Source organism: Monodon monoceros, unplaced genomic scaffold, assembly GCF_005190385.1.
Source record: "Monodon monoceros isolate NGI ecotype Baffin Bay Population unplaced genomic scaffold, NGI_Narwhal_1 Super_Scaffold_21, whole genome shotgun sequence".
Lineage (NCBI taxonomy): Eukaryota > Metazoa > Chordata > Mammalia > Artiodactyla > Monodontidae > Monodon > Monodon monoceros.
Window position 1 is genome coordinate 106,156,518 of NW_021703778.1, and position 22,613 is coordinate 106,179,130.

Genomic DNA, 22,613 nt, shown 5'->3' on the forward strand with positions numbered 1-22,613 from the left:
ATAAATGGAATCATACACCATGCCAGACTTGCCTCTGGTTTCTTTCATTTAGGATAATGTTTTCAAGGTTCATTCATGATGTAGCATGTATCAGAACTTCATTAATTTTTATTGAATGGATATACCATGTTTTATTTATCCATTCATTGGTTAATGAAAACTTTTTTTCCTATTGTTTGGTTACAATGAATAATGCTGCTATGAATATTTGTGTTCAAGATTTTGCATGAATGTGTTTTCTCATGGGTATATACCTAGGAGCAGAATTGCTGAGAAATTCTGAGGAACTGCTAAACTCTTTTCCAAAGCAGCCACATCATTTTACATTTCCATCAGCAATATATGAAGGTTCCAATTTTTCTATATTTTTGCCAAAACTTGTTTTGCCTATTTGATTACAGCCATTCTAGTAGGTATGAAGTGGTACCTCACATGCTTTTGATTTGCATTTCCCTAAAGACTGATGATGTTGAGCATATTTTCATGTGCTTATTGGTCATTTATGTAACCCCTATGGAGAAATTTCTAGTCAAATTTTTTGCCCGTTTTTAATTTGGTTTCCCCACTTCTTTTTAAGCTTTTTAACTTCAATGGAGACTAATTCCATATGTTCTTTATTCTTGTTCACTGATGCGTGCTTTTTAGGAATACTGTTGTTAGATGCTATTCAAGTTATGAATTTTAAAAACCCACATAAACATTCATTTGAAAAATTTCTCTTTGGGTTGACAAGTACTAATGATCATGTTCTAAACTGATTATCATCTGTATCATATTTAAATCCAAATCTGATTTAAGTGCCCATGATGATAATAAGTGTGGAATTTTAATATATTTAAGGATAATTACTTAGTGAACATTTATTGCCATATGGTGCACAAGGCACTGAAGATGATAATAATCAGAAGAAAAGTTAAAACATGTAAGAAGTTGACAGTAGTATCTCATATAATCTTTACCAATGTCCTATAATATTACTATTATATTTGCATATTAGATAACCATGACCCTTTTACTCACTGGGTATCATTTACTTTAAAACCAATAAACATGGGCTTCCCTGGTGGCGCAGTGGTTGAGAGTCCGCCTGCCGATGCAGGGGACGTGGGTTCGTGCCCCAGTCTGGGAGGATCCCACATGCCGCAGAGCGGCTGGGCCCGTGAGCCATGGCCGCTGAGCCTGCGCGTCCGGAGCCTGTGCTCCGCAACGGGAGAGGCCACAACAGTGAGAGGCCCGCATACCGCAAAAAAAAAAAAAAAGAAAAAAAGAAACCAATAAACATGTTGTTACAAACATAGTGTTAGTGAAAGGAGCACCTGGTAGGAAGAGCTTCCTGACCCAAACCTGGTGTTTCAGGTAAGACTTCCTGGAGGATACATATACCCAGTCATAAAAGATGAATAGAAGTTGGCCAGGCAAGTCAAAAGAGGATGGAGGTGCATATGAATAGCACAGGTTGTAAGACTAATAGGTATAAAGGGCACTGGAAGTAAAACAGGATATTATAAACATTGGAAGAAATGAAAGAAGTTCCATACGTCCATATTCTAGAGTTGGGTAGGGTACGGAGTGGAATAGGGGGCCATGTGGCTGGAGAAATAAGCAGAAGGCAAATCACCGTTTCCTAAAGCATGTAGGATTTATCCTTGTACTATTGAAGGGTATTATACAGAGGAATGGCATGATCCAGTTTAGGCTTTAGAATTTACTAGCGTTGCATGATGGAAGAGAATGAATGAGAAGGGACAAGACTAGAGGCAAGGAAGCCAATTAGGAAACTATTCCAATGATGCAGGTGGGCAAGTATGGTGATCTGAACTAGAAAACAGTAAGAGAGGCAGATATTTAGTGAAAGGTAATATCACAGAACTTGCCAATTTATCATTCATTCATTCATTCATTCAACTGATATGTATTGTGTTTACTAGTTGTCAGGCTCTGTTCTAGGCAGTGGGAGTAAAGCGTAAAGAAGTAAATTGTACCTGCAAAGTGAAAAAATAAAACACATCCCAGAAAAGAGGAGACTTTAGGGGATTAAGTATTTAAAGGATGACATTAAAATGTATAATTAGGATTATTTTGCAGTCTTTGGTGGGCAAACTTAAATGATTTAGAGAATTGAGATAACTATTAGGGTTTAAACCCTGCTAGACTTTGTTTTAGTGATTGTATGACTACTGTTATAAGTGCATAAATATTTGAATTTTTAAAAAAATTTATTTCAAAATTTATACGGTGGCCATGATGTCAAATAAGAGATTTTAGTATTTTTTCCTTACCTATTAGTCACGGTAAGGTAAAGACACCAAGCATCTTTATGCTATAATATTTATTTTATAAAAAAAACTCTAGGTATTTAAATTGAGATAAAGCTACAATCACTCCTTCTACAGCAAGATAGTAAACATTTATATATTTATACCAAGACATATTTTTATGCAACTTAACTTTTACTGTAGTATTAATGTGTCAAGTTTCTTCAATTTGCACTGCAATACTTGAAAAAGTTGTCCTTAAGCAAAGTTTCTTTTTTTATGGTAATTTCAGATCTAAAGATAAGAGGATCCTTACCCATTGATTAGTACCTGCTTCAGAAACAGATCAGTTATGGAGTAAAGAAACTCCATAAGAGTTAGTTTATTCAGTACACAGGGTTTGATTCATCATCTTTACTACTAAAGCATTAAGGTAGAGATGCCTTTTATCCCCCTAAATAAAAGGGAAAAGTCAAACTCAAAGTGTAAAGAAAATTATTTTATAGCTTTTGCTGACTAAGAACCATAGCTACTTAACCATCTCAGAAGAATTCCAATTTATAAGTTGTAAAATATCATCACATAATACAATAAATGCAAGGAGATGATTTAACTTAAATTTCAGGAGTGTAGAAAGGGATCGAGTCAGGGAAGAGGCCCACAAAGGGTTTTCAGGTTTATGGTATTTCTTTAATTCTTCAGTGGGATGGTTGGTATAATAAACAGAGTTCTTTCCAGAGAAAAAGAATCAACAGGATGAAGATTATCTCTATCTCTATGTCTATCAATAGAGAAAGAGCACTGGCTCACACAATTATGGAGGCTAACAAGTCCCAGGATCAGCAAGCAGCAAACTGGGGAGCCAGTGATTTAGTTCTAATCCCAGTCTAAACGCAGAAGTAGACCAATGTCCCGGCTCAAACGCAGTCAGGCAGACTGTCCTCCCTTGCCCTGCCTTTTTGTTCTAATCAGGCTTATGAGGGACTAGATGGGGTCCACCAACCCTGGGGAGAGCAACTGGCTTTACTTAGTCTATTGATTCAAATTTTAACCTCATCCAGAAACAACCTCACTGACACACCCAGAATAATGTTTAACCAAATATATGGGCACCCGTGGCCCATTCAAACTGACATATAAAATTAACCATCATGGTTGGTTATACTGGTATTCACTGGTGTTCAGAATTATCTCTTTGAACTATACATATATATGTGTGTGTATCCTCTTTATACATTTAATAAAAAAAGCTGAACTCAAAGATATTACTGTAACAAGTGACATTAGAACTTGTGTTATCAAATGTAGTAAAAGAATAAACACCTAAAATCGGGTTTTGAATAAATAAATGGAGAAGAGATAAATCTCAAAACCACCAAGGTCATGAAAAACAAGGAAAGTCTGAGAAACTGAGGCAGACCAGAGGAAACTGGAAGAAACGTTAACAACTAAATGCAATGCGATACTCCGGATTGGGTCCTGGAGCAGAAACAGGACATTAATGGGAAAACACTGCTAAGTTCAAATCCTTGACCAATGTTGATTTCTTAGTTTTGATAAATGTACCATGACAATGTAAGGTGATAACATTGGAGGAAAGTAAATCTGAGTGAGGTGAACTTTCTGTACTGTCTTTGCAACTTTTCTGTAATTCTGTAACTATTCAAAAAATAAAAAGTTTAGTTAAAAATCTATCATGCTTGACTACTGATTCACTTGCTAGGGTGGTATCATCTAAGGAGGCCAGTCTGATTTCAAAGTGGGAAAGATGCATTTGTGCTTGTCTCACTTGTTCTGCATGTTAAGTATTCCAGGAGACCAAAAATAGATTTCAGTCATTAGCGATAGCAAACCAAGACCTCTGCTCAGCACTAAATGTTTTGAAAGCATAAAACCAGCAAGAGTGGAGATTTACACATGAGATAATACTGAGGTTGCTGTTAAGCTTGAAGGACAAGATGAATCTATCTGGCTGGATATATAAACATTACACATTTGTTCTCGGGGAAAAGGTAGTATATTAAGGCTATAGAATTAAAGAAATATTTTTCATTAAAATTTTCAAAATAATCGTTATTAACAACATGTCATAAGGTCTAGTGTGTCTTTTAACTTTGGAATTACCCAAACATTTTAACTCCTTAAAACCAAAATTAAATTTTTCCCTTCAAATTGAGATCCATTTATGAAGGCTTAAGTTGCCAAGCTAAGTATATCGTGAACAAGTAGTTACAGAGTGACTACTATATGTCTGGCACTGAGCTAATTGTTACACATATTTTTGAAGAACTGTAACATATTGTCCCTGTTCTTTAGTATTATTAATATTGTTGGATACATAAGATAAATGCATATCAATACATTCATTTTAGCAAACTTGTGTCTTGCTCTGTTGTTGCTTTTCATGCCCTGATTACACAGGAGGTAATTTTTTACAGGTCATTTTCAAAAATATACATAATTTTTTTTTTAAGCGTTCAAAACTCACACGGTGTAAGGTCTCATGTGGGGGCAACATAACATGTAACCAAATGGATTCAACTTAGACCTTTACCGATATGAACGTCAAAGTGTAAAGGCTGGAGCAGAACAATTTCAAACTATCCAACTTGAGTTTCAGAATGGTTATGTCTAGTCACTGTGAGGAAAGATGCTTCTGGATAGAGTGATCCATACCAGATCTTTATTGTTTCCTCATGTCCATCATTCCTAAATAATCTGATTGTGGGTAACATTGTGAAACAAGGGGTAGTATTTGTTTTAATTTTGTTTTTTTCAGCATCACAGGATTACTATGTGGGGAAAATTTTTTTTTCTCTTTTTTTTTTTTTTTAAACAGAGGACCAACTGCTTGTTCTCATTGAGAATTCTCCACACAGCTCTACATTATCACGTTCTCAGGATTAACAAGTTATAATGATCAGAACCTCAAAAAACTCCTGGGGAAAATAAAAATAGAATGAGACCCAGAGTTAGCTAGAAATTTTTCATTTTCTAGAAATCAAAATGCTGAAATTGCTTCATAACATGAAAAAAAAATGAATTCAGAGTTTGACTCAAATCCCAATTCTTGTATTAAAGTATATGTAGGAAAAGAGGTACTTGGTATATTTGTGTGTAGACTTCTTCTTGAAGTCAACACTGGTAACAGTATATAGATGTCTTAAAAATTCTTAGAAGTGGAGGTACAAATACATTCTGGTATAGTATTGCTCTTTTCAAATACATCTTTCTATTTTATTCCTCCATACTGGCAAAATGAATAGTCTATTGCCGTTTAAGACTTAAAACAGCTGCATTTCTAATTTTGGCAGATTACGAGGGATTTTTATATGGGTGGCATGTTAAAAGCAAATAAACGACATGCCAACCAGCAAAATGAGAGTGCTGGGCAGATGGTAGCACGGCTGAGTTACTGAATTGAAGTGCTATGTGCTACCAATCATGGAACATCAAAAAGGGATATTTGGCAGCTTTTCAAGTCAAGCCCAATCCTTTACCTCAAGCAAAAATAATTCAAGTCTACGAAGTCTTCAGATAGCCATTCAGTAGCCATTCTCCAACTGGCCTTTGTCAACACAGGCAGGCTTCAATGACTTTATTTCACGGATTTTGATGGTACATACAATTCTACCTTTCCTTCCTTCCTTTCCTCCTCTGGGCTCTCGTGTGTGTGCGTGCGTGTGTGTGTGTGTGTGTGTGTGTGTGTGTGTTGAGAGACAGAAAGAGAGATGGGGGAGGGGGGAGGAAGGAATATGGAAACAAAGTATATATTATGATTTCTCCTACTACTAAGGGGATTATCTTGGAAGAAGTCAAGAAGCATTTCAGTATGTCCTGTCATCATAGTGAAAAATAATCCATGTAAGATCATGAGACAATCTTGATCAATATTAATCTTCATTGATCAATCTTGTTTAATACATTTTAAAAATTGCATTCAGAATGCTACTATGTAAATTTCCTGCAAACCCAGAGACATGATTTTCCAGAGAACAAACAGCTGGGCACTGTTTGGCCTTCAAAAGCAGGTTTTTCTCTGATTCAAGGCACCTTATGAAGTATGAGGCTAAGGTTATATAACTTTTTAAATAAAGATTTTAGAATTTACGTACTTAACTGAATGTCTTTTCTAACTTGCACAAGATCCATTGTTAACCCCTGATATTTTATTATATTTTGTATGTTTTTGTAAACCATTATAAATATACCTTGGAAAAATGTGAGATAAAACAAAGAAATGAACCCATTCATATACTGTACAAATAGTCTATACACTATACCATCATGCTGTATTATCCTTCCTGACCTATTTCTTTTCTACTATCTACTTTCCCTGTCTCCTTCCTTTCTAGGATGATTTTACAAGATCTGGATGTCTTACATAATGTGTTAGATACTTTACATTATTATCATAGTTAAGCCTTAGTCTGAAGGCACCCAAATACAAAACAGCTTTCCCAACGCCACACAGCTAATAAATGGGCTGCTGGGAATTGGACTCAGGCAGTTTCGCTCCAGAATCTGTGCTTTTAACTACTAGGGTATTCTGTGTAGCACACAGTGAAATGAGATAAAGAAATCAAGAAGCCCTGGGGAAAGTGAATATCATGCCAAATACAAAGGATTAGTATAGTGAAAGCAATGTAATACTGACTTGCATCATTATTAAAGGTGGCCCACGAATTCAGATTTGAGAGGTCAAGGCCAAAGCAAGAAGGAAAATTAAATGTCCTAAGAGTAATATTATTCATAAAATAGAGCTGTTTTGGGTACTAAAGTCTGAGGAATTTATCCAATAAGAAAGGGTGATATAGTAGATGATATAGTAGACAAGGACTCCCATGAGATTTCAGTAGTAAACATGCTACCAAAATTTTCAGTTGTGTTATTTATAACATCTCTCAGTATGTCATATCAAAGAACATTTCAGTTAAAAGCATTTTTGAAGTGTGCGTGTGTGTGTGTGTGTGTGTAAAGAATGTATTCCAGAGTTTTAGGAGTAAAATTTCATTTATCTAGCTGTTCTGTCCAATAGAATTCTTTTGATGGTCAAAATGTTCTATATCAATATGGCAGCTATTAGCCAATGTGCCTATTAAACACTTGAAATGCAGTCATGTGATTAAGGAGTTAAATTTTAATTTTACATTAATTCTAGTTAATTGAAATTTAAATTGCCACACATAGTGGCTACCACACCGGACAGGGCACAGCCAGAGGCATGGTTGGACTGCATAGCCCTCAACCTATTCTCATGAATACAATTTCATATTTTCACAATAGATGGACAAAATAAAAACCCAAACACTTTTATTTTCTAGTTTGAGTCTACAGCACAAGAATTTCATGTTATTTAACTCGGCAGAAAACTAACCATTTGTTCAAAGTTTCTGACTCGAAAAAAATCTGTATTACCTCTGTATAGAATTGAGACAAGGCAATACCTATTTATATGATACTATTATTGCTTAAAATATTTTTTATATTATGGTCAGATTCTGTAACTCATCTATTTCAGTATCTCTGATGTGTCAAAATCTTCATTTTTGAGTTGGAGTGTGATTTTTAGAAATAAGCTCCAAATAATTCTGAGTCAAATCTGATAAATAAGATACATTAATGACATTTTTTTGTGTGCTTTATAAACCAATTATAAAGACAAAATTAATGTAAAAAGGCAAAAAGAACAAGAACATCTTACTATGTTTCCTAGAAGGATTCTGAATATGCAAGTCCTCTGAGCTCTTGTTGTATCATTAAGATGCTAACATTGTAAGATTTATATATGTGAGACATTGAGTGTCCACCCTAAGAAGAATTATAAGGAATTTGGGGTTATACAGAGACCGGAACATAAAGAGAAAAATCCCCCTCTGTGTGGTTTTCATTACCCATGTGTTCTTTTCCTGTTTATCTGGATGACTTACAGTACTGTCCTCAATTACAGAAGTAGTAGACTAAAAGAGAAGAGATGGAAAAAGTATGATTTCTGGCTAGATATTCACTTGTCAGATGGTTAAGAACTAGACCTTAGGCTAATTCTGAGAGAGCAGAGGGGCTTGATATGTCCTTCTCTGAAAACCACAGTACGTACACGGACAGAGATCTCTATAGAGATTTAGACTCCAGTTTGGAGCGGGTGACGCAGCTTCTCCTATAGATCTTTTGCCAGCTGACCCTTAGGCACTGACAGCTGTTCTGCTGGACGGACAAAGCTACAGAGCTCCAATGTGAGGAGGGAAAAGAAGAGGGGGAGCGGCCGGAAAGGTTAGCCAGCATCTCAGAATATCACTCCTTACTCCTTCCAAATGCTGAAATAGAAAGGTCAGAGCCCGAGGCCAGCTCCAAGGTCACCTCTCTGAGCTGTAATGCCAGGTAGGAAACCCTGAGGCTCCAGATGAAGAAATGATGGCAAGTTGATGAAGGAAAGTGAGATTACTATTGAGGGGGAGCGCATCAAAAAGAAGTGATTACTAAACATGTTTTAGAAAGAAAGCAAGGATATTTGAAAGAAAAGAACAATGGGTGGGAAAGCTAACTCAAGCAAGAATGAACGGACGTACTTCGGTGGCAGATGAGGTCACTTGGTCACGGTGATGAGCACAATCAAGGAGTTGTAAGAATTAAGATAGGAAAACAATTGGTATTTTATGAATTAGGTCTCATTGTACATGAGAAATGTTGTCAAAGACATTGCAATGTTTTGAAAGCAAACTAAATTTCTAAAAATAAATAATTTCCAAAAAATAGTTTTTAAGGATATGTAGAAGATAGCAAAAAAACAGAAAAAAAAGGATTAGTCAGATGATAATAATATTAATCTTACTAACAGACTAGGCCAAGGAGAGTCAACAGTAAGCACTGAAATTCAATTCCTACAAAAGAACAGCAATTTTCAACATCATATACAGAGCACCTATTTAACTGTTCATTTGTTGGTTTGTTCATTTTGTTTACCTAAGTATTCATTCATTCACTGAACCAACAGATATTGATTACATGTCATATGTTAGGTCCTGAGGATTCAATACCAAAATAAACGGTTCCTGTTTCAAGTAAAGTGTAGTCCAGTGGGGTGGAGGTGGGGCATGAAAGTTGAGAACTTCACATTTGCCAGGCATCTTGTAAAGGCGTTCTATTTATTCTCATGAAATCTATAACCCAACCCTATCTTGGAGATACTGTTATTGCTATTTGACAGGTGATAGATAAAGACTCTGGGGAATGAGGTGACTTGCGATACACTATATAAGAAACAAATGGCAGCTCTGCGGTTTAAACTGAAGTCTTTTATTAGAAGTCCACTATTTATCAAATTGAAGTTATGAGGATATATGCCACAAAAGAAATGTGCACATTTCTGAATGAATATATGTAAAGCAGTTAAAACAGTGCCTAACACATCATAAATGCTATATGTCCTTATATCACTATCAGTAATGTTATCATTTTTTTTCTTAAAGAACAACATGGGGAAGAAAAATTAGTTATTCAAAATTATGTTAATCCTGGAGTTTGGGATTAATATATACACTTTACTATATATAAAATAGATAACCAACAAGGACCTACTATATAGCACAGGGAACTATACTCAATATTTCATAATAACCTAAAATGGAAAAGAATCTGAAAAAAATAGATATATATGTATGTATAAATATGTATGTATAACTGAATCACTTTGCTGTACACCTGAAGGTAACATAACATTGAAAATCAACTGTACTTCAATAAAAAAATTAAGAGAAATACAATGTAGCAGAATGCAACATGTGCATAAAATTTTCAAATGAAATAAGATTCTTCAAAGAACTTTTTTCCTTTAGGGCTTGTCTTATGCCCCATGTGACCTGGGAAGAATGTCTTCACTTTGCCTTGACACTTAAGGATAGTTAAGTTTAAAAAAAAAAAAGACAGAGAAGCAATGCACTATTGTACTATATCTCCTTGGAGAATACACTCCACAAAAGGACAAATAATCGAGAAAACTATCAAAGAAAGGAGGGAGGGCTCCAAGGCCCCTTTTCCTACTTGTGATTATGGAGGTCACAAGTAGGACATGGGAAATCTATGGAAACATTCCAACAGTCTGCTCTTTGCATTCACTTTTTAATGAAAATGGTTTAGAGTGGCACAATGAGACCAAAACCAGATTTATCTGAAAGATAAGAATGTAAAGAGAATTAATATTACTAATAAATGGAAATGCTAAAGACACAGTTAACATGAACCATATTTAGAAGAAAAGAGTAATGACCTATAATCTCACATTTAAGTTTTCCACTGTTAAAAAACCACCTTTAATTTAATTTCCACTGTTAAAAAACCACAGATAATTGCAACTAAAGGTGGATAGGAATTGGGACCACTCAGCCTGGCAGATTTAGATGTCTAAGAACAACTACAAAGAAATACAATTATCCAAGCAGTATTAGGGCTGGGGAGGTGCTTTCCATGATTAAATCTGCCTTCTTAAAAGCAAACAAACTTATGTCTACATAACGTACTCTTGGAGAAATAATAATGCAGTGATCTAATACATCACTCTCGAGGTTTTTCCCTTCCATCCATATTTCAGAGGGGGAAAATAACACTGCTAGGCAATGTACTATATCTGAGAGAAATGGATATAACTGGCATAGCACCATATAAATCAATAATTTACACTTTCTATAAAATAAGGGAGGACTACCTGGAATTTCGTTACCATATATTTTTTCTGGCTTATAGTTTAGGCAATAAATCTTACTAATAGAAAAACATGGGCATAAGAATACTTTAAATATAGTGACCCTAAAGCACTATTTCAATTTTGATCAGAGCTGTGAAATTACATGATGGGATCCTATTTAAACAAGGACATGGTTACTTTATTATTTCAAATTTTGTATCATAACTCTACAGAGAAAAGCCTCCAGAGTTTTCCTAATCTCATCACAATTTGTATGTTTATGAAATATTTTTTATGAGGAAGAGGGAAATAATGGTTGTGTGATAAAAATCATGTCAATGGAACTTGTAGCTAGCTCATTGCTGGTTTTGTTATTACAAATACCATCAATGTTTCTTGAAATATAAACTGTCTTACTATAGTAGGAATTCTTTGAACAGGTTCTCAAGAATTCCTGTTTACCGGTACAAGTTCAAAGGGCTAACTTGAAGCGGTGTGAAGAATTCAGTCACTTAGATTCAAGCTCTGGTTAGTACTACCCCTACTCACTGTAGGATGTGGGCAAGTTAAAATTTATATTCCATAGCTTTTTTTCTTTTTTTTTTTTTTTTTGCGGTATGCGGGCCTCTCACCGTTGGGGCCTCTCCCGTTGCAGAGCACAGGCTCCGGACCCGCAGGCTCAGCGGCCATGGCTCACGGGCCCAGCCGCTCCGCGGCATGTGGGATCTTCACGGACCAGGGCACGAACCCCTGTCCCCTGCATCGGCAGGCGGACTCTCAAACCACTGCACCACCAGGGAAGCCCTCCATAGCTTTTAAGATACCTGATTTCACTACCTCATGGCGTCATTGCAAAGGAAACATTACTTATGTAAACTGCTTCAAAAGCCTGTGCCACTATGTAAACAATGATTTATTGCTTCTTAACTCCTGCTTTTCCATGGTTTAAACATTGCCCTCTGTGAGAAAGAAGTGGCCTGTATAAAGATAATGGATATATCATCTCACATCACTTGTCTATGGGCTTGACCTAGAGGAGTATTTCCAGTGTGAACTGCTGACCCAAAACTCCCCAGATAGAGGGGAAAAAAAAGTATTTCGTGATACAATGAATTTGGGAAGTGATATTGGAGAATTATGCTTCCTATTAGCATGCGCCAGAGTTCTGAAGAGTCCTGCAGTAAATAATTCTTTCAACATTGCTTAACACAACATTTCTCAAAGTTATCTCAAAGTTATCAAAGACCAGGATTCCCTTTTGTGGTATGTTTAACCACCATGAACATCATGGGAAAGGCCACTTAGAGTGTGAGGAGAGCAATCAAAGCAGCTAACATCTATTGTGCAGCTGCTATGCACAGAAATTCTCTGAAGTGCTTTACGTGCATTAATTTATTTTAATTTTTATAATAACCATACAATGTAGGTGCTATTGTTGTCCCCATTTTATAGATGAGGAAACTGGATCGCTGAATAATTTAATGTCTTAGCAAAGATGTAAGTGGTGAAGCACAGAAAAAGGATATGAACCCAGATGATCTGGCCCTGGAAACTACTCAATCCTTATGCATACCACTTTACTTGCAGGCTGAAGAAAACATGGAATCCATGTATTATTATCACTGTATGATACTTTCATCCAGTATAAGCTCCTTTTTAGATTAAAAAATAAACAAAACCCATGAATCCCAGAGGTTATGCAACTTATACAAAAGCACGAAGGAAATCAATGGTACTATATATCCTGATTATATATGATCAGTTATTCAGCCCTTCGGGGCAGTATCCAAACCACTTGGCAAACATGTTGAAGAATGTATAAGGGCAAGACTTGGGATGAAGGAAAGGAAATGAGATCACGCTTAGGTAGCTGTAGCCCTCCTTGGAGTCGCCTTCATTTTCTCATCTCCTTCATCAACTATATACAAATGGTTATTAGAGCTCCTTAATTTTACCTCTAAAATATCTCTTGATCTCTGTACCTCATTTCCAACTCTTCTGTCACTGCCTGAGAATAGATCCATACCCTTCTGCCTGGGCTACAGTACTAGCTTTCTAAGGAGGCTCCCATCTCTAGATAGTGGGGAACAAATAACCACATGGGGAAACAGCATTCTGCAAGTTATAAATAATACAGCATAATCTACTGTAAAAGATGACAAAAATTTCCCAGGAAAAAATGTGGGTTTTTACTATTAATAAAAGAAGGAAAGATCTAACACTTAGCTCTAAGACTTTAAAACCGTGATTTTATTTGAGAAATTCTTGTAGTCCTTGTCTATTTAATCGCCTACAAGATTGATACATACACACATATAGACAATTATTAGAGCTCAAGTCCAAACAAAACAAAGCAAAAAAGGGTTGAGTCATATGAATGCAGTCCTGTTATTAATATGCTTTGCTACGGATGAATTACCATGCTTCAACAGAGATCCATCATGCAGAAGACTTCAGATAAATTCCATGAACTTTATTTACAGTTCAGTACCATACACTTGAACTTGACATTGGCTTTAGGAAAAGAAATTTCCATTTGCAGTGTTTTCCTACTTCATAACAATAGTAACAATGCTAACCCTTTGGTCAACAAAGAAAGTTTGCCAGCCATGGGAGTATATATGGTGGGAAACTTCCATGGAGTTGTTTTTTTTTTCCCTCCATAACCCAACCCATCCACCCATGAGCAACCTTTTCCTGGCTTACTGGTTCTAAAAGCATTAGCTCAACCATGCCATGTTTTCCGAAAAAAAAAAAAAAAAAAAAAAAGCGGGGATTGGTGGGGGCAGCCAGTGAATTAGCCAGGAGCAGTCTAGTTAGTACTAACATGATGAAAGGTCTCAGCAGAAAATGACATAAGCAAGAGAAAATTCTTGATGCTGTCTGAAGAGACAAGAGTGTTTAACATTCCTGAAAATTAATATTTTCCACATTTTCTCACCTTTTATTACTGTACTATTCCAGAAAATGTTCCTTTTGGTGGAACATTGGTTAAACATGAAAAGAATCAGATTATGTGTATGTCAAACTACAGAATAAAATTGAATTTTTCTTTCTTAAACATCTTTATTGGAGTATAATTGCTTTACAATGGTACGTTAGATTCTGTTTTATAACAAAGTGAATCAGCTATATACATATACATATATCCCCAAATCTCCTCCCTCTTGTGTCTCCCTCCCACCCTCCCTATCCCCACCTCTCTAGGTGGGCACAAAGCACCGAGCTAGTCTCCCCGGGCTGTGCGGCTGCTTCCCACTAGCTATCTAATTTACATTTGGTAGTATATATTAGTCCATGTCACCCTCTCACTTCGTCCCAGCTTACCCTTCTCCCTCCCTGTGTCCTCAAGTCCATTCTCTACATCTGCGTCTTTATTCCTGTCCTGCCCCTAGGTTCTTCAAAAATATATATATATATATTTTTTACATTCCATATATATGTGTTAGCCTACGGTATTTGTTTTTCTCTTTCTGACTTACTTCACTCACTATGACAGATTCTAGGTCCATCCACTTCACTACAAATGACTCAATTTTGTTTCTTTTCATGGCTGAGTAATATTCCATTGTATATGTGTGCCACATCTTCTTTATCCATTCATCTATTGATGGACACTTAGGTTGCTTCCATGTCTTGGCTATTGTAAATAGAGCTGCAATGAACATTGTGGGAAATGACTCTTGTTGAATTATGGTTTTCTCAGGGTATATGCCCAGTAGTGGGATTGCTGGGTCCTATGGTAGTTCTATTTTTATTTTTATTTTATTTTATTTATTTATTTATTTTTTTGCGGTACATGGGCCTCTCACTGTGGTGGCCTCTCCCGTTGTGGAGTACAGGCTCCAGATGTGCAGGCTCAGTGGCCATGGCTCATGGACCCAGCCGCTCCATGGCATATGGGATCTTCCCGGACTGGGGCCCAAACCCGTGTCCCCTGCATCAGCAGGCGGACTCTCAACCACTGTGCCACCACAGAAGCCCTATTTTTATTTTTTAAAGGAACCTCCATATTGTTCTCCATAGTGGCTGTATCAATTTACATTCCCACCAGCAGTGCAAGAGGGTTTCCTCTTCTCTATACCCTCTCCAGCATTTATTGTTTGTACATTTTATGAAGATGGCCATTCTGACTGGTGTGAGGTGATACCTCATTGTAGTTTTTGATTAGCGTTTCTCTGATGATTAGTGATGTTGAGCATCCTTTCATGTGTTTGTTGGCAATCTGTATATCTTCTTTGGAGAAATGTCTATTTAGGTCTTCTGCCCAGTTTTGGACTGGGTTGTTTGTTTTTTTGATATTGAGCTGCATGAGCTGCTTGTAAATTTTGGAGATTAATCCTTTGTCAGATGCTTCATTTGCAAATATTTTCTCCCATTCTGAGGGTTGTCTTTTCATCTTGTTTATGGTTTCCTTTGCTGTACAAAAGCATTTAAGTTTCATTAGGTCCCATTTGTTTATTTTTGTGTTTATTTCTCTTCCTCTAGGAGGTGGGTCAAAAAGGATCTTGCTATGATTTATGTCATAGAGTGTTCTGCCTATGTTTTCCTCTAAGGGTTTGATAGTGTCTGGCCTTACATTCAGGTCTTTAATCCATTTTGAGTTTCTTTTGTGTATGGTATTAAGGAGTGTTCTAATTTCATTCTTTTACATGTAGCTGTCCAGTTTTCCCAGCACCACTTATTGAAGAGGCTGTCTTTTCTCCATTGTATATTCTTGCCTTTGTTATCAAAGATAAGGTGACCATAGGTGTGTGGGTTTATCTCTGGGCTTTCTATACTGTTCCATTGATCTATATTTCTGTTTTTGTGCCAGTACCATACTGTCTTGATTATTGTGGCTTTGTAGTATAGTCTGAAGTCCAGGAGCTTGATTCCTCCAGCTCCATTTTTCTTTCTCAATATTGCTTTGGCTATTTGGGGTCTTTTGTGTTTCCATACAACTGTGCAAATTTTTGTTCTAGTTCTGTGAAAACTGCCATTGGTAGTTTGATAGGGATTGCATTGAATCTGTAGATTGCTTTGGGTAGAATAGTCATTTTCACAATGTTGATTCTTCCAATCCAAGAACATGGTATATCTCTCCATCTGCTTGTATCATCTTTAATTTCTTTCATTAGTGTCTTATAGTTTTTGTATACAGGTCTTTTGTCTCGGTAGGTAGGTTTTTTGTAGGTATTTTATTCTTTTCGTTGCAATAGTAAATGAGAGTGTTTCCTTAATTTCTCTTTCAGATTTTTCATCATTAGTGTATAGGAATGCAAGAGATTTCTGTGCATTAATTTTGTATCCTGCTACTTTACCAAAATTACTGATTAGCTCTAGTAGTTTTCTGGCAGCGTCTTTAGGATTCTCTATGTATAGTATCATGTCATCTGCAAACAGTGACAGGTTTACTTCTTCTTTTCCGATTTGGATTCATTTCTTTTTCTTCTCTGATTGCTGTGGCTAAAACTTCCAAAACTATGTCGAATAATGGTGGTGAGAGTGGCCAACCTTGTCTTGTTCCTGATCTTAGTGGAAATTTTTTCCCTTTTTCACCACTGAGAACAAAGTTGTCTGTGGGTTTGTCATATATGGCCTTATTATGTTGAGGTAAGTTCCCTCTATGCCTGCTTTCTGGAGGGTTTTTACCATAAATGGGTGTTGAATTTTGTCAAAAGCTTTTTCTGCATCTATTGAGATGATCATATGGTTTTTCTCCTTCAATTTGTTAATATTATGTATCAAATTCTTGATTTGCATATATTGAAGAATCCTTGCATTCCTGGGATAAACCCCACATGATCATGGTATATGATCCTTTTTATATGCTGTTGGATTCTGTTGGCCAGTATTTTGTGGAGGATTTTTGCATCTATGTTCATCAGTGATATTGGCCGGTAGTTTTCTTTCTTTGTGACATCTTTGTCCGGTTTTGGTATCAGGGTGATGGTGGCCTCATAGAATGAGTTTGGGAGTGTTCCTCCCTCTGCTGTATTTTGGAAGAGTTTGAGAAGGATAGGTGTTAGCTCTTCTCTAAATGTTTGATAGAATTCACCTTTGAAGCTATCTGGTCCTGGGTTTTGCTTGTTTGAAGATTTTTAATCACCGTCTCAATTTCAGTGCTTGTGATTCGTCTGTTTATATTTTCTATTTCTTCCTGGTTCAGTCTCGGAAGGTTGTGCTTTTCTAAGAATGGGTCCATATCTTCCAGGTTGTCCATTTTATTGGCATACAGTTGCTTGTAATAATCTCTCATGATCCTTTGTATTTCTGCAGTATCAGCTGTTACTTCTCCTTTTTCTTTTCTAATTCTATTGATTTCAGTCTTGTCCCTTTTTTTCTTGATGAGTCTGGCTAAGGGTTTATCAATTTTGTTTATCTTCTCAAAGAAGCAGCTTTTAGTTTTATTGATCTTTGCTAGCATTTCCTTCATTTCTTTTTCATTTATTTCTGATCTGATCTTTATGATTTCTTTACTTTGCTAACTTTGGGGCTTGTTTCTTCTTCTTTCTCTAATTGCTTTAGCTGTAAGGTTAGGTTGTTCATTTGAGATGTTTCTTGAGGTAGGACTGTATTGCTCTAAACTTCCCTCTTAGAACTGCTTTTGCTGCATCCCATAAGTTTTGGGTCATCATGTTTTCATTGGCATTTGTTTCTAGGTGTATTTTGATTTCCTCTTTGATTTCTTCAGTGATCTCTTGGTTATTAAGTAGTGTATTGTTTAGCCTCTATGTATTTGTATTTTTTACAGATTTTTTCCTATAGTTGATATCTAGTCTCATTGCATTGTGGTCGGAAAAGATACTTGATTTCAATTTTCTTAAATTTACCAAGGCTTGATTTGTGAGCCAAGATATGATCTACCCTGGAGAATGTTCCATGAGCACTTGAGAAGAAAGTGTATTGTGTTGTTCGGGGATGGAACAATCTATAAATATCAATTAAGTCCACCTTGTTTAATGTATCAGTTAAAGCTTGTGTTTCCTTATTTAGTTTTATTTTGGATGATCTGTCCACTGTTGAAAGTGGGGTGTTAAAGTCCCCTACTATGTTTGTGTTACTGTTGATTTCCCCATTTATGGCTGTTAGCGTTTGCCTTATATATTGAGGTGCTCCTACGTTGGGTGCATAAATATTTACAATTGTTATATCTTCTTCTTGGATCGATCCCTTGATCATTCTGTAGTGTCTTTCTTTGTCTCTTGTAATAGTCTTTATTTTAAAGTCGATTTTGTCTGATATGAGAATTGCTACTCCAGCTTTCTTTTGATTTCCATTTGCATGGAATATCTTTTTCCATCCCCTCACTTTCAGTCTGTATGTGTCCCTAGGTCTGAAGTGGGTCTATTGTAGACAGCATATATACAGGTCTTGTTTCTGTATCCATTCAGCCAATCTATGTCTTTGGGTTGGAGCATTTAATCCATTTACATTTAAGGTAGCTATCGATATGTATGTTCCTATTACCATTTTCTTAATTGTTTTGGGTTTGTTATTGTAGGTCTTTTCCTTCTATTGTGTTTCCTGCCTAGAGAAGTTCCTTTAGCATTTGTTGTAAAGCTGCTTTGGTGGTGCTGAGCTTTTGCTTGTCTGTAAGGGTTTTAATTTCTCCATCGAATCTGAGTGAGATCCTTGCTGGGTAGAGTAATCTTGGTTGTAGGTTTTCCCCTTTCATCACTTTAAATATGTTCTGCCACTCCCTTCTGGCTTCCAGAGTTTCTGCTGAAAGATCAGCTGTTAACCTTATGGGGATTCTGTTGTATGTTACTTGTTGTTTTTCCCTTGCTGCTTTTAATATTTTTTCTTTGTATTTAATTTTTGATAGTTTGATTAATATGTGTCTTGGCGTGTTTCTCTTTGGATTTATCCCGTATGGGACCCTCTGCACTTCCTGGACTTGATTACCTATTTCCTTTCCCATATTAGGGAAGTTTTCAGCTATAATCTCTTCAAATTTTTTCTCGGTCCCTTTCTTTCGCTTCTTCTTCTGGGACCCATATAATTTGAATGTTGGTGTGTTTAATATTGTCCGAGAGGTCTCTGAGACTGTCCTCAATTCTTTTCATTCTTTTTCCTTTATACTGCTCTGCAGTAGTAATTTCCACTATTTTATCTTTCAGGTCACTTATCCGTTCTTCTGCCTCAGTTATTCTGCTATTGATTCCTATTGATGCTTGTTTGCTCTTTAGTTCTTCTAGGTCCTTGTTAAACATTTCTTTTATTTTCTCCATTCTATTTCCAAGATTTTGGATCATCTTTAGTAGCATTACTCTGATTTGTTTTTCAGGTAGACTGCCTATTTCCTCTTCATTTGTTTGTTCTCGTGGGTTTTTACCTTGCTCTTTCATCTGCTGTGTGTTTCTCTGTCTTCTCATTTTGCTTAACTTACTGTGTTTGGGGTCTCCTTTTCGCAGGCTGCAGGTTCGCAGTTCCCATTTTTTTTGGTGTCTGCCCCCAGTGGGTAAGGTTGGTTCAGTGGGTTGTGTAGGCTTCCTGGTGGAGGGGACTGATGTCTGTCTTCTGGATGATGAGGCTGGATCTTGTCTTTCTGGTGGGCAGGATGGCGTCTGGCGATGTGTTTTGGTGTGTCTGTGGCCTTATTATGATTTTAGGCAGCCTCTCTGCTAATGGGTGGGGTTGTGTTCCTGTCTTGCCAGGTTTTTTGCCATACGGTGTCAAGCACTGTAACTTGCTGGTCATTGAGTGGAGCTGGGTCTTACCAGCTGGAGATCTCTGGGAGAGCTTGTGCCGTTTAATATTACGTGGAGCCGGGAGGTCTTTGGTGGACCAGTGTCCTGAACTCAGCTCTCCCACCTCAGAGGCACAGGTCTGACACCCGCCCAGAGCACCAACACCCTGTCAGCCACACAGTTGTCCGGGCACCGTGTGAGAATCTGGGGATCGGGACAGAGTTGCGTGGGTTAGCGTGGGGTCGCCACTTGCCCGCTCCCAGAGGAGGCTGGACCAGACACCGCTGGTTTCCGCAAAAGCACCTCTCTCATGTGCAGCTTCCTGAGAATGTGAGCGCTCCTCCAATGAGAGCAAGAGGTGATGAGGCACCTGCTGTGTTCTCCAAATTTAATTTTTAATGAGGAAAAACAGAAAATATGGAGAAATGAATTTTAACAGTAAAATATTTATAGTCTGTAGGAGGAAAATTTCCAGAGCATGTTTATGTTCTGGAACTGGTCAAAAGACCACAGAGCGGATGTTCAGTGTCTTGCTCCTCTACCCCGCTTATCCACTGCATTTTGAATGAAGCTGATCCCTAACCACACCTCCAGGAAATGGCACATTTCTCTGGCCAATCATAGCATCCATTCTCTTCAGGGACTGGTTCAGGAACGAGTATGTTTATGAGCTCCTTTGCACGATGTCCTGAAGTGTCTTAGTAGCTATCATTTGTCTTGCCTCACATTATAATACGATACAATCCTGCCCATATCACAGGCACTAATTTCTTGTCAGGGCTGGGTAAATGCACACCAAGGAGACTTGAATTTCAGTTTAGTTTTGAGTCTATATCTAAAAACAATATTTTTACAACAAATCAGTATTTTTACAAAATTTTGTATACATGATAACTTCTAATGTGATAGCCAATGGTCACTTAAGCAACCCACATATGTTTACTCAGAACCTCATGTCTATGGTAACAAAAGGATGGGGGGAGAAGAAGATTGAGAAACAACAGTAAAGCCAAGTGAAAGACATATCTGCCTTGAGCCATGTTGGCAAGGGACCGTGCGTCTAGCAGTCATGTGTGGCTCAGGAACAGGAATGGCAAAAATGGATGTTAAAGTAATTCAGATTACAGACAGGTATAGCAGGGCCTGCTAAGGTATAAGAGAATACCCAAGTAGTCGAGAGCGCATCAAAGTGATGTAAGACATGAATATAGTGGGCCATGTGCTGTGGGCAAAGAAGAAAGGGAAAAATATAGTCCAAAAATGGTAGGGAGTTAGTGATTAAAAGCTAAAGTGAAAAAGACAGAGAATGGGTGTGTGCATTTGGTGGCGATTGACAAGATGGAGGAGGGGTGCCGCTCAAGTGAAGATCTCAGAGCGGGGGCCACACCTTATTGGTGAGGTCAGGTCTGTGGTTACACTGAAGGTGACTGACAACAACCAGCAAAGGTAAGCGCTGTGAGGGGGAAACAGGGTTGTAATATGGAGGACTGGGAGGTTTTAAGGAAAAATTTTTTTTTTTTTTTTGCGGTACGCAGGCCTCTCACCACCGCGGCCTCTCCCGTTGTGGAGCAAAGGCTCTGGACGCGCAGGCTCAGCGGCCATGGCTCACGGGCCCAGCCGCTCCGCGGCATGTGGGATCTTCCCAGACCGGGGCACGAACCCGCATCCCGCGCATCGGCAGGCGGACTCCCAACCACTGCGCCACCAGGGAAGCCCCAGGAAAAACATTTTTACCGTGTATTGAGAAAATCACAATGCTGAGTGTTAGAGTGGTAGGAGAATACCAAAGAAGTTACAGGTGAATGCTGGAGATCTAAACATAATTGAATGTGTGTGTGTATATATATGAATAATTTAAGGTGAAGTGCAACTATGTGGAGTGTGAAAAGGGTTCAAAGGTTCAAGCTTCAAAATTGGAATCAGGCTGTTATAAAATGGCTCCTTTTAATTAGCAACCAGATAGCTACTGACAGAGTAGGAGAGGCTTTCCTGAGCCAGGTGCTGCGACAGCAGGTGAGGAAAAGGGCTGCCTTTAAATGCCCCCTCAGCACTGTGGCCAGGGACCAAGGAGAGGCAGGACACAGAACATAAAGGGTGGATGGCAAAAGAAGTGGAGTGTAGGCACAATGAGGTTCTCGGCTTGCAAAGATGGAGAGGAAAAGCAGAACGCTGATCCTTGTGCCCAGGGGCCCTCCAGAGGGCTGCATCGCATCAACGTGGGGCAGAGCAGGTCTGGCTCATGGAGGGCGTGGGAATAACATGCAAACGGGCAGCACCTCTTCCCCACCTCAAGAACACTCACACACAGCTTGCATTCGATCTGTCTGGTACTACTCTGAAGGGCTTGATAACAAAAGTAAAATGAAAAGAAAAATAATTTCGAAATGCAATCGTGAAAATATTCATATATTTCTGGACATGGCCACAGGGAAAAGACTCATAAAGCAAATTCTTTGCGAAGCCGCCTTGCTATGAGTCTAATATGAATCATGGTGAGAATAGATCTGGTGTATGATGTCCTTGAATAATTTATTTCAGGCAGCCCCTAGTGTTCAGAAACAGGAAACTTAAAGAACAACATGTCTAGGCACTAGTTTTGTGTGGCCAGGCTCGGTGAGCCAATGTCAAAAGAGCCAGAGAAAAGTAAAAAGGAGAACTCAAAGCAAGTGATTTCTACCCCCACCCCCCAAATTTAAAAAATGAAAACTTTTCCTTTTTTGGTTTGTTTAGCAACTGGCAAACTTATAAACAACAGGAAAATTATTACTTTTATCTAGCTAAACCAAGTTGTTTTATAGGATCTATCTACCCAATGAAAGTGGGGCAATCCCAGGACCTGTCACAATGATAGATCAATACAGACAACATGAATTGGACTGAATCAAAACAAAGACCAAGTGAATTATAATCAGTGCATCCAAGTACTGGGCTCTGGAACTTGAGGAAATGAAGCCTAGAATCATTTTTAAAGCGAATGAATTTCCTTTAGTCAAAGGGATAGCAAGC

At 37.7% G+C, this 22,613-nt stretch overlaps 1 protein-coding gene across 3 annotated transcripts in view; it reads right to left on the reverse strand.

Annotated features, from left to right (window-relative positions):
- The window catches only part of PRKD1 (protein kinase D1), a 345,202-nt gene that overhangs the window by 138,645 nt on the left and 183,944 nt on the right, over nt 1-22,613 (reverse strand). The gene's annotated exons all lie outside the window — the stretch shown is intronic.